At 49.4% G+C, this 11718-nt stretch overlaps 1 pseudogene; it reads left to right on the top strand.

Moving 5' to 3' along the window:
- The first annotated feature begins 7805 nt into the window (after nucleotides 1-7805).
- On the top strand, nucleotides 7806-10969 carry LOC122429315 (annotated as a pseudogene).
- Nucleotides 10970-11718: the final 749 nt, after the last annotated feature.

Below are 11718 nucleotides of genomic sequence, written 5' to 3'. Positions count from 1 at the left end.
GATAGCACCAGAGGATATAAGAATCTTGTGGTGGGGACTTCTCTGGTGAATCCAGAGGCTAAGACTCTAATGCAGGGAGCCCAGGTTCAATCCCTGGTTGGGGAACTAGATCCCACGTGCCGTGACTAAGTTCGCATGTGACAACTAAAGATCCTGCAGACTGCAATTAAGACCCGGGGAAGCCTAATAAATACATAAATAAAAGTAAAATATTTTGCAAAAAAGAGCCTTGTGATGCTGAGTGCATGCAGTCTGAGAGTCAGACTCTGCGTGTTTGAGAAATGAACAAACTGCAGGACATCGCTGCCCCCAGGACCAAAGGGACTGACCATCCCTGTGACCGTGACAACGAGGAGTCAGTGAGAGTCCCCCTCCCCACCTGCATCAGTGCAACCTGTGTTGCAGGTGAGAACGGCAGGACCGGGGCATGAAGAGAGGGTGGGGACCTGGGGGCCTGCTCCGTCCCACCCTGACCTCAGAACACACGGACGCTTCCCTTCACGCGCTGCCCAGGAAAGGAAGTGCCATAAAAAGGACCGAGGTCGTGGCTGGCCTCCTTTTGAATCTGGAAACCTCATCCCTGCTCTCCCCTCGAGGGAGGAAACAGTTCGGGTTGGAGGAGTGGGAAGGGGGCGTCTGTAGTCGGGGAGAGAAGCCTGCAGGTCGGCTGTGGGCCGAAGTCCCCGCGCGCTCCCCCCTCTGCTGCCTTCCCAATCTGCCGGAACACTTAAGCAGACCTTTTGGGAAGGACTTTCTGGCACAAAATAATAGTCATTGGTTTAGCTAAAAGCCAGAGCAAAATAAGAATGGGGAAGCACAAGTCCAATTTCTCAGTTATTAATTTTACGAACTACATGGGGTTGCAGTTGTTCCCTGCATCAACCTTCCTTTGTCACGGATGAATGTAAACAGACAGAACTTCATTGGTGATTCTGGTCAAAATATTTAAACAGAAAAGTTTATGAGCAAAAGAGCTGCTTTTATTGTTCGGTTCTGTTACAACCAGCCCCTTGAGTTTTCCCTCCAGCTTATTTCAGCTGGAAGGCAGTCTTCTGTTCATTCTCTAATCTCTGCAACCCAATTAACGTGCAACATTGGATGAAACATTATTGCATCCTGTGTTTTTCTGATTATAAAAGGAATTCGTGTTTCTTTTGCTTCTGGGATGAAGCAAACCTACTTTTCCCTAAGCACAACTAAAAACCCTGAACATTATATGTAAAACAAACATAAAACACTCTGAGGGCTGGAGAGAAGGTGGTGGACCAGGGTCCCAGAGACAGCACAATAGGGTATGTTTAGCTTCTCTTTTGCCTAGTATATTCTAGACTTGGATATGAACAAGGCTGCAACCCAGAACTCTCAATGGGCAAACACCCCAAGAAAACAACAAAAATCTGTTCTCTGTAGCCAAAGGATCAGAAAAGAGGCAGCCTGACCAGACAGAAAACATTTAGAGAATGACTGCTCTGCTGCAACTAAATACCATAGAGAAAACTGTGCCCCCCTCTTCACCCACAACAGCAAAGACTTTTTTGCCAGGGAACTCAGACCTCTACTTCTACCAGGCAGTAACAAGGCAGGACCCCCTCCTCCACCAGAGCAGTTCACAGGCTTCAGATGAAAAGCACTCATCATACCAAGAAACAGAAAGATCTCAAACTGCGTGAGAAAAAAAAACAAAAACAATAGCTGTCAACAGTGAGCTGGCAGATATTAGAATTGTCTGACAAGGATGTTAAAAGCCACCATAATAAACATGCTTCAAGAAGCAATTACAAATATGATTGAAACAAATGAAAAAATTGAAATGAAACAAATGAAAGTCCCAGCAAAGAAAGTCTCAACTAAGAAATAAAATATATTTTAGTGGAAAATTAAGAACTAAAAAGTTTAATAACTGAAATAAAAAGTTCAGTTGAGAAGCTCAACAGGAGAATGAAGAAGACAGAGGAAAGACTCAGTGAAGCAGGAGACAGAACAGCAGACATCATCCAAACTGAATACTGAGGGAAGATGTTCTGGAAAAAAATGATAAAATCTCAGAGACCTGTGGGAATATAATGAGATCAAATGCTTACGTCATCAGAGTTCCAGGAGGAGAGGAGAAAGAGGAACGTGTTGAAACATATTCAAATATATAATGGTTGAAAACTTCATCAATTTAGCAAAAGACATAAACCTCTAGATTCAAGAAGCTGAGCAAACACCAAACAAGATAAACCCAAAGAAATCTGTGCCAAGATACATTATCATTACATATCTGAAAACTCAAAACTCAAGACAAAAAAGAGATCTTGAAATCATCTAGAGAAAAACATCTTACAGTAGAGAATAAACAACTAGAGTGACAGCAGATTTCTCATAAGGAACCAAGGAGTCCAGAAAAAAGTAGCACAATATTTTTCACATGTCAAAACAAAAGCTGTGCCCAGAATGCCGTATCCACAGGAAATAGCCTCCAGAAATGAAGGCAGAAATCAAGACATTCTCAGACAAATGAGTATTAACAGAATTTGTCACCAGCACACTTGCCTTAAGGAATAACTAAGAAAATTCTCTAAACATAAAGGAAACAACAAAAGAAGGAAATTGGGGGTGTCAGAAAGGAAGAAAAAGATACAGAGAATTACAATAGGCTTTTCTTCTCCATTTGAGTTTTCCAGATTATTGATAAACAAAATTATACCACCATGCAATGTAGTTCTAAATGTATTTTAGGAGAACTATTTAAAACACTGATATTATACATGTGCTTAGTCGTGTCTGATTCTTCGCAGCCCCATTGATGGTAACCTGCCAGGCTCCTCTGCCCATGGAATTTTCTAGGCAAAAATACTGGAGTGGGTTACCATTTCATACTAAAGGGGATCTTCCTGACCCAGGGATCAAACTTGCGTCTCCTGCACTGGCAGGAGGATTCTTTACCACTGAGCCACCAGGGAAGCCCGATATTATCCATGGGGGATAGTCAAGGGATGTAAAGAAAAGTGAGGTTTCTATATTTAGCGGGGAGGGATCTGGTCAACCGGACCTGCAGAGTTGCATCCGGTACAGCAGTGCCCTCACCCGCACTGTACAAGGGACCACACAGGGGGGCTCATCCAGCCCCCCTCCACGAGGGAGCAGCCCACACTGCTGGGCCAAGGGCTGTCCTTCCTGCCGCCTCTTGCAAGCAGATGGGAAACCATGTGCCTCTGGCTGAACGCCACCTGGGAGACATGGGACTGGGGTGACCAGCCGCTGCCCAGACAGCACAGCTCTCAGAGCTGCCCACACATCTCCTCAGGCTTGCTCCCACAAGAAAGCAGACAGTTTCAACCTCCAGGGGCGGCTGGAGGGTTTGAGACACTGGAGAACGTCCCCCAGGGCACAGCATCAGGTGCGAGAACGTGGTGGAGGGGCTTCAAGACGGCTGCCGCCCAGCCGCTTGTGCCCAAAGCCACGGTCAGAAGCTTGGAGGGCAAGTCCCATTCCTTCTCCATCCACCCATCATCCTTCCTTTTTTCCTTCCTGACCCTCGGGCCTCCTGCTTCTGCAGAGGAGCAGAGGCCCTGTGCTCGGCACCCACACCATGCGCATCTGTCCCTCCGTCCATCCGTCCCTCTGTCCATCCGGGAGGGGGTCTGACTGCTCAGATGGGCGGCACCCCTAGGGCAGAAGACTTCCTCGTTCCAAAGTCCTTCTCTAAAAGGCTGCTGGCCACTGCCGTGCTTTTCCTTTGAGAGGAAAGCAGAACAGTTCTAAAAGCTGCCTCTAGGGGACAGGCCCCGCCAAGGGGGAGTCAATTCAAGTGGAAATTAATGTTCTCTTGAAAACCATGAGTAACGTTGCAGGGTCGCCAGGGCCTGATGAGGCTTGTGATGGAGCCATGTGGGCCCAGCCTCAGTCCTCCCTCCACCCTGGACTTCGTGAGGGTGGGGACGGGGGGCTCAGGCAGGAACCGCGGGCGGGAACCATGGAGGGTAGGGGGAAGACAGCGAGGAGGAAGAGTCTGTGAAACTGGAGACTGCCAGAAGGGGCTCACACACTTGAAGTCTGATCGAAGAGCGAGGGCAGCCTCCCTGCTTTGGAATAAACTGTAAACACATTACGGGAATGTGGACACACCTTAGGCCTGCGGCCACAGAGGCTGAAAACGAGGCTCATTAGAAGCAGCTTTGGGAACAACGCAGAATGTGTGGTCAAGGCACATGCAGGGTGCAGCCTGGAGAGGCCAGGCTGGCGGGGCCCAAGGGGCATCTGTGCCATCCAAAGGCTGACTCTGAACATGCCCAGGATGCTAGGGTTAAACCTGAACCCTGAACCATGACCTTTCACCACCGTCTGCCTGCTCTCCCCACTCCCAATCGTTCAGATTTTTCTGGACAAACCCGCTCCTCTTGAGGTCCACAGGCCTCAGGACATGTCACCTGGTAGCCAGAATCCCCGTGTCACCGGTGGAGCCCCTCCCCGGGACCCACAGGCCAGCCCCTTCCTTCCACAAGCCACCCTGCTGTCTCTCTTCGGCCACCAGCTGAAAGTCCCAGAGCAGGTCCTATTCCCGGGCACAGTGGTTGCTGCTCAGTGGGGTCTCAGAGATGCTCCAAGAATTGCATTTCCTGGGGTTGCCATGACAACGACCACAGTTGGCACTGAAAACAACAGAAATGTATTCTCTCACCGGTCAGGAGGCCAGAATTCCAAAGCCAAGGCTTTGCAGAGCTGGCTCCTGCGGGAGGTGCTGGGGGGAGTTCATTAGAGGCCCCTCCCCAGGCTCCACAGGCTGCCAGCAGCCCTGGCGTCTCCTGCAATGGAACAAGCCAGCCTTCTCCCCTCCAAGTCTCTTCTGAGTCTCCATGTCCAAACCTCCAGCTCCTTCCTCTTTGAAGGACACCATTCTTTGGCTTTAGGGCCAACTCTGCTCCAGTAGGCCTTTGTCCTAACTGACTTCCCTCTGCAAAGGTCCTGCTTCCGAACAAGGCCACGTTCACAGGTCCCGGGGTAAGACCTTGACACACCCTTTTCAGGGGTGCAATTCAACCTGCCTCAGGAAAGGCTGAATGAGAGAAGGACAAAGGAACCAACCCCGGAAGGAGTCCATAAGGTAGACTCATAGGGCGGTGCTTGATACCTTCCTTTCCTCATCCCTCATTATCCCATCAGCCAACCACAATCAGAAGCTCTGACCTCCTTGGCAATTCTAAGACCCACTCACTTCTCTCCATCCTCCACCACTGCCCCCCCACCAGCCACCGCCATAGTCCAGACTGCCAGGATCAAAGCCGGCCTTGGGCAATAATCAAATCGCTGTCCTATGCTGGTCGTCAAGGCTGGCTCCCGTGGCCAGGATGCATGCTGCCTGCTAAGTCGCTTCAGTCGTGTCCAACTCTTTGTGACCCTGAGGACCATAGCCCGCCAGACTCCTCTGTCCATGGGATTCTCCAGGCAAGAATACTGGAGTGGGTTGCCATGCCCTCCTCCAAGGGATCTTCTGGTCCTGGGGGTTGAACCCACGTCTCCTATGTCTCCTGAGTTGGCAGGCAGCTTCCTTACCACTAGTGCCACAGAGTGCTCCTTTCAAAATGCAAGTCCCACCTGACTTTCCCAGCTTAAGCCAGTAGGTGGCTTCTCAAGTTCGGGGATGATGATCAGAGTGCTCAGCAGGCCTCGCAGGTGCTCCATGGTCTCTACCTGCGCCTGGAGGGGCTGAGGGGAGGCAGCCAGCCCGGCTGCAAGGAGGAAGGGGAGAACGAGATAACTGGGTGCCCTTCCACCCCAGGAGTCTGCGTAAGCTCCCCACTTCCTCTGTGTTCAGACCTGCCTGTCACTGATGAAATGTTAATCAGTCAACCTAAGAAAGAACTGGAGAATTGTATTTGAGCCAAACTTGAGGGTTATAAACTGGGCAAGAGCATCTCGGAAAGCTCTGAGAACAGACAGGCCGATTAGAAATCAAGACACAGCTGGAGACAGAGGGCTGTACATCAAATGACCGACTACTGGCAGCTCACGTGGTCCAGGTCTAGACGTCACCCCGGTGGTCACGTGACTCCTCCAGATCAGGAAGGAGTGCTACCGTTTAAGGAGTTATCTTGTTGATCTGGGAGAAGGCTACTCTTTATGGTTGAGCGGGTGTTCCTGCCCACAGGGAGGTTCGGTCCATGCAGTAATGCAGACACACGATACACCTTGAGGGCCGCGAGGGGGCCGAAGGGCAGAGAAGAATTTTTGTTTGAAATTTTTCTTGCCTTGCCAGAAAATATGAATTTTATTTCGCACCCTTCTCCTAGTAAGGGCTTCCCTACTAGCTCAGATGGTAAAGCATCCACTTGCGATGCAGGAGACCCGGGTTCAATCCCTGGGTCAGGAAGGTCCCCTGGAGAAAGAAATGGCAACCCACTCTAGTATTCTTGCCTGGAGAATCCCATGGACAGAGGAGCCTGGCAGGCTGCAGTCCTTGGGGTCACAAAAAGCCGGACACGACTGAGCAACTAACACACACTTCCAGAAAACTCCCTGAGATCAGATTTCTGCTAAAGTGTGGCTTCCTATGGGGGCCCCTTTCACACACACACACACACACGCACACACACTCAGCCCTGATGCCTGATTAAGCCGTACTCCTTTCTGTGCATCCCTTGCTCGGCTTCATTTAACCCCTCAAATAAGCCTAAGCAGTGGACAACACACCTGCAGGCAAAGAGACGCAGGCTGAGCTCACAGGGCTGAGGACAAGCCCCTCCCGCTGAAGGGACAGGAGACTCCGTTCACATCTCACTAAGGGAGGGGGAAACCTATCAGGAGGGCGCCTTACCTGGAAAACGATGCTGCTGAGAACAAGCAGAGCAGTAAGATGCTGTGAGAGCAGCTCCCTCTCCTAAACGCCTCTCCTCCTGCACCGTCTTCCTCTCCCCGCTGAGCTCCTCCGGCCCTGCTTTCGGTAGCTGACCCGTCTCCCTTTAAATTCTTCCCAAGGAAACAGCCTGAACAGACGTTCCCACAAATTGGAAAATTCTCTGCAATAAATATGTCACGGGTGAAATAAGACAATGCATTTTCTCAGCCCTACATCAGGTCAAATTACATATCAAAGAACAATAAACTCAGGATAAAAGCCCCATTTAACTTGCTGGAAACTTGGCTGTGGCCTGGATTAAATGCAGCAGGTGGTGGAGCTGAGGCGGTCACTCTTCAAGGGTCTTCATACCTGGGCCCAACTCTTCTAGGCCTGAGCCCTAACCCGCTCCCCTCCCCACACCTCAGGCCCCTGCCAGAGGGGTCCGAGCCCTGGAGAGGCTCTGATGAACTGGGGGGTGTGCATGGGCTAAGTCATTTCAGTCGTGTCCCACTGTTTGCAAATGCCATGGACTGTAGGGCCCCAGGCTCCTCTGTTCATGGGATGCTTCAGGCAAGAATACTGGAGTGGGTTGCCGTGCCCTCCTCCGGGGGATCTTCCCGACCCAGTCTCGAACCTGCAGTCTCTTACATCTCCTGCATTCGCAGGCAGATTCTTTACCCTTAGCACCATCTGGGAACTGGGGGGTGGGGCGGGGGGAGTGGGTAATTACTGAGAAACTCTTTTCCTGCCAGAATGAAAAGGCTGTGAGCATTGTGCCTGCTTGGAGCCCCCCCAGCAGAGGACAGATCCCCTGGGGTCCGGATGTCCCTGGGGCTCTAGAAGCCATGTAGCTCTGTACAGGTACGAACAGTTCCACCTGCTGAACTGAGTGGAGGCTTGTGATCACAAACATCCCAAACAGAGCAGCTCTGCCCACAACAGCCCAGATGCCCTGGGAAGTGGGCAGCATCCCGGCTGGTCTCACATGTCTCCTCCCCCACCTCCCCAGGATCCGGTGAGGGACCAGCCCTCTGCCCCGCCCCTTTTCTCTCCTCAGGGCGGCGGCACTCACTCCTGCATCCCATGATGGCTCTTTGCTAACCTGCTCATTTTGCAGAAAAGATTCAAAGGTTTCTCTCCCTAAAGTACTGAAAAGTCCTCCTTTCATCCCAACACCAGTTTGCACTTTCTTCTTCCCTGGATGAAGCACTTTCTTTCCTGGACTTTTGCAATGTTAGAAGCAGGCCAGGGGACTTCCCTGGCGATGCGGTGGTTAAAACTGCGTGCTTCCAGCACAGGGGGCGCTGATTCCATCTTTATCGGGAAACTAGGATCCCACGTGCCTCGTAGTGCAGTCTAAACAGGACAGAGCTTCTCAGGGTCTGTGAAGCCCTCAGGGACGCTGCATCTTCTCCAGGCCTGCCTGGGACACAGTCAGGGCCCAGCCCTGAGGACAACGTGCAAGCTGCCCCCAGGCCACACCTCCATCCCCAGGATGCCCCACGACTGGCCAGTGAGCTGGATGGTATGTGAGTTGGCTTAGACTGGAAAATGCTAATTGTTTCTAGAGTCAAACCAGACAGATCACACAGTGATCCTGTGAACTGCTGACCCCTACGACTTCATGCTGTTTCATCACTCATGGAAACTGGATTCAAACCCTGCACAAGCTCCCCACGTGCTAACCACCAGAGTACATTCAGTTTCCCCACTTCTGTGGGCCTCCCATCATTTTATTGTTTGCCATCGCTGACAAGCATGAGGAATGCCGAAGACGCTCAGAGTCAGTCACCAGAGAGAGCCCCTCCCCTTGATTTACAAATGAGGAAAGCAGGACCCAGAGCACAGATGACCTTTCTGAGACAGGAGTCCCAGGTGGCCCCAGGCCTGCAGCCCCCGAAGCCCCTCCGGCAGGTTCTCTGTCCACAGGAAGACCTGCTTTAGGTCAGGTGCATCCATCTCCTTCAGCATGAAGACCATACGGGACTCAGACACTGTGACCAGCCCCAGCAGCCTCTGCTTGATGTCTTGGCTCTGCGAAGCCACTGCTTTTGTTTTTCATTTCATTTTCTGTAAAGATTATGATAACGTCCTCAAGGTCCTTCTAAGCATCAGTGATGAGGTGACACTGGGCTGAGGGCTTCCCCTGAGGTGGTTGATGAGCTACGACATAGACTTCAAGTGTTAATCGCTCAGTTGTGTTCAACTGTTTGTGACCCCAGGCTCCTCTGTCCATGGAGATTCTCCAGGCAAGAATACTGGAGTGGGGATTTTCCCAACCCAAGGATTGAAACCGTGTCTCCTGCGTTGCAGGCAGACTCTTCACCATGTAAGCTGCCAGGGAAGCCCTATAGTCTAAAGGAAATCAGCAGGGAATTCCCTGGCAATCCAGTGGTTAGGCCTTGGTGCTTTCCCTGCTGAGGGCCTGGGTTCAATTGCTGGCCAGGGAACTAAAATCCCAGCATGCCTGCCTCCCCCCAAAAAGGAAATCAGCTTACACACCATTCCAGGCACGGTCAGAGGAGGCCTCATGCAGAGCCAGGACTTTCACCACTGCCCAGTGGTTACGGGGCAGCCACCCTGCCCCTACAGGGTCCCAGGGGAGGCATCCCCCCCAGCCCCCATGGAGTCAACGGGGCCCAAGAGCGGTACCCAGACCTCAGTCCCACCTGGTAGGAATAAGGCCACACTCCCTTCTCCCAGTGACAAGGTGGCAGAGGGTGCCTGCTTAAATAGGTTTTAATAAAATCCTGAATACTTAAAATGTCTGGAATACAACTGAAAATCACTAATCACATTGAGGAAATCTCAACTTGAATGAGGAAAGACGGTCAACAGATGCCAGCACCAAGATGACACATGTGCTGGAATTATCTGACAAAGCTCTTTTTTAAAAATTTTATTTATTTACTTGGCTATGCTGGGTCTTAGTTGTGGCATGTGGGATCTTAATCATGGCATGCAAATTCTTTAGTTGCAGCATGTGAACTCTTTGTTGCAACATACAGCATCTAATTCCCTGATCAGGGATCAAACCCTGGCCCCATACAGTGGAAGCACAGATTCTTAGCCACAGGGCAGTTCCCTGAAAAGACTTTTAAAGCAACCATCATAACAATGCTTAAACAAGGAACCATAAATACACTGGAAAGAAATTTAAAAACAAAAGCCTCAGCAAGTAAACAGAAGATATGAAGAAGAAGCTAATGAAAATTTTAGAACCGAATAATATAATAACCAAAGCTTGAGGGTCTTGGGGGGTTTTTTTGGAACTCACTAGATGGCTTCACAGCAGACTAGAGAAGGCAGAGGACATAACTGGTGAACTAGAAGAGAAAACAACAGAAATTAGCTATCTCAACAACAGGAAAAAATACTTAAAAAATTAAAACAGCAGAGCCTCAGGGGTCTGTGGGAATTATTAATGAAAGATGCCACAATCGCATCATCAGAGACCTGGAAAGAGGGGCAGACTGAGAAATCCTCAAAGACGTAACGGCTGAAATTTTCCCAAATTTGGCAAAATACACAAACCTACAGATTCAAGAAGCTAAGCAAGCACCAAAGAGGATAAATCCAAAGAAACCTGCACCAGAACATGTAACCTCTATGAGAAAAGCAATCTGAAAGACATGGTTTCTCATCAGAAACTGCAGAAGCCAGCTCTTCACAAAGACAGCACCGATCTTGAAGAAGGAAGCCCCTGCCCCTCCCAAAGCCCAAGCCAAGGCCTTGAAGGCAAAGAAAGCAGTGCTGAAAGGCGTCCACAGCCACAAAAAAGAGAAGATCCAGGCATCACCTTCCATTGGCCAAAAACACTGCGACTCAGGAGGCAGCCCAAACCCTGGGAGGAGCACTCCCTGGGAGGAGCACTCCCAGGAGTAACAAGCTTGACCAGGATGCCGTCATCAAGTTCCCCCATCACCACCAACTCAGCCACGAGGAAAACAGAAGAAACCAGCACACTGGTGTTCATTGCGGATGTCAAGGCCAGCAAGCAACAAGTTAAACACGCTGTGAAGAAGCTCTATGACACTGATGTGGCTAAGGTCAACACCCTGATCAGGCTGATGGAGAGAAGAGGCATCTGTTCGGCTGGCTCCTGACTACAGTGCTTTGGATGTTGCCAACAAAATTGGGATCATCTAAACTGAGTCCAGCTGGCTAATTCCAGATATGAAAGTTCTCACTATATAAAATAAATAAATAAAAAGAACTGCAGAGGCCATAAGGAAGTGGGACAGTATTTGTCAGGCACTGAACAGAACCATCAGTGCAAATGCCCTTCAGAAATGAAACAGGATCCAAGACATTCTCAGATGAAGGAAAACTATGAGGATCTGTCGACAGCAGAGCTGCCCTAAAGAATGACTGAAGGAAGCACTTGAAATGGAAAGGAAATGATAAAAGAAGGGTATTGAAACAACACAAAAAGTAAATCTGTAAGTAAATACACCAGGTCAGGCTTTAGGAAAATATTTTGCTAAATATTCATATTTTTTCAGGCTTTTTCAATGGTTACCATTATCAGAGGCATGGATGGTGAGCACCTGGGAAATAACTGATGCTTTTCTTATTTTTTAAAGCTAATTTAGAAGAGTTTCATTCAATTTTCATAAATTAAAAACAATGTATCTCTGGCTACTTTGTTTGCTTCTCAAAATACTCCCCATTCCTATCTATAGATCAGATTTCCCACTGACAGAATTACATATTTGTAAAAGCTTTAATTTTATCCCCAAGTTCATTCCAAATAGAATTGCCATATTTAACAAATAAAAATATGCAGTGCCCAGTTAAATTTAATTATTACATGGGACACAGTTACAAACTATTCCTTGCTTATCTGAAATTCAAATGCAACTAGGCATCCTGTACTGTCTGGCAACCCTATAGGG

This window comes from Cervus canadensis, chromosome 2 (assembly GCF_019320065.1).
Source record: "Cervus canadensis isolate Bull #8, Minnesota chromosome 2, ASM1932006v1, whole genome shotgun sequence".
NCBI lineage: Eukaryota > Metazoa > Chordata > Mammalia > Artiodactyla > Cervidae > Cervus > Cervus canadensis.
Note: the sequence above shows the minus strand (reverse complement) of the source record. Positions and strands in the feature narration are given on the sequence as shown.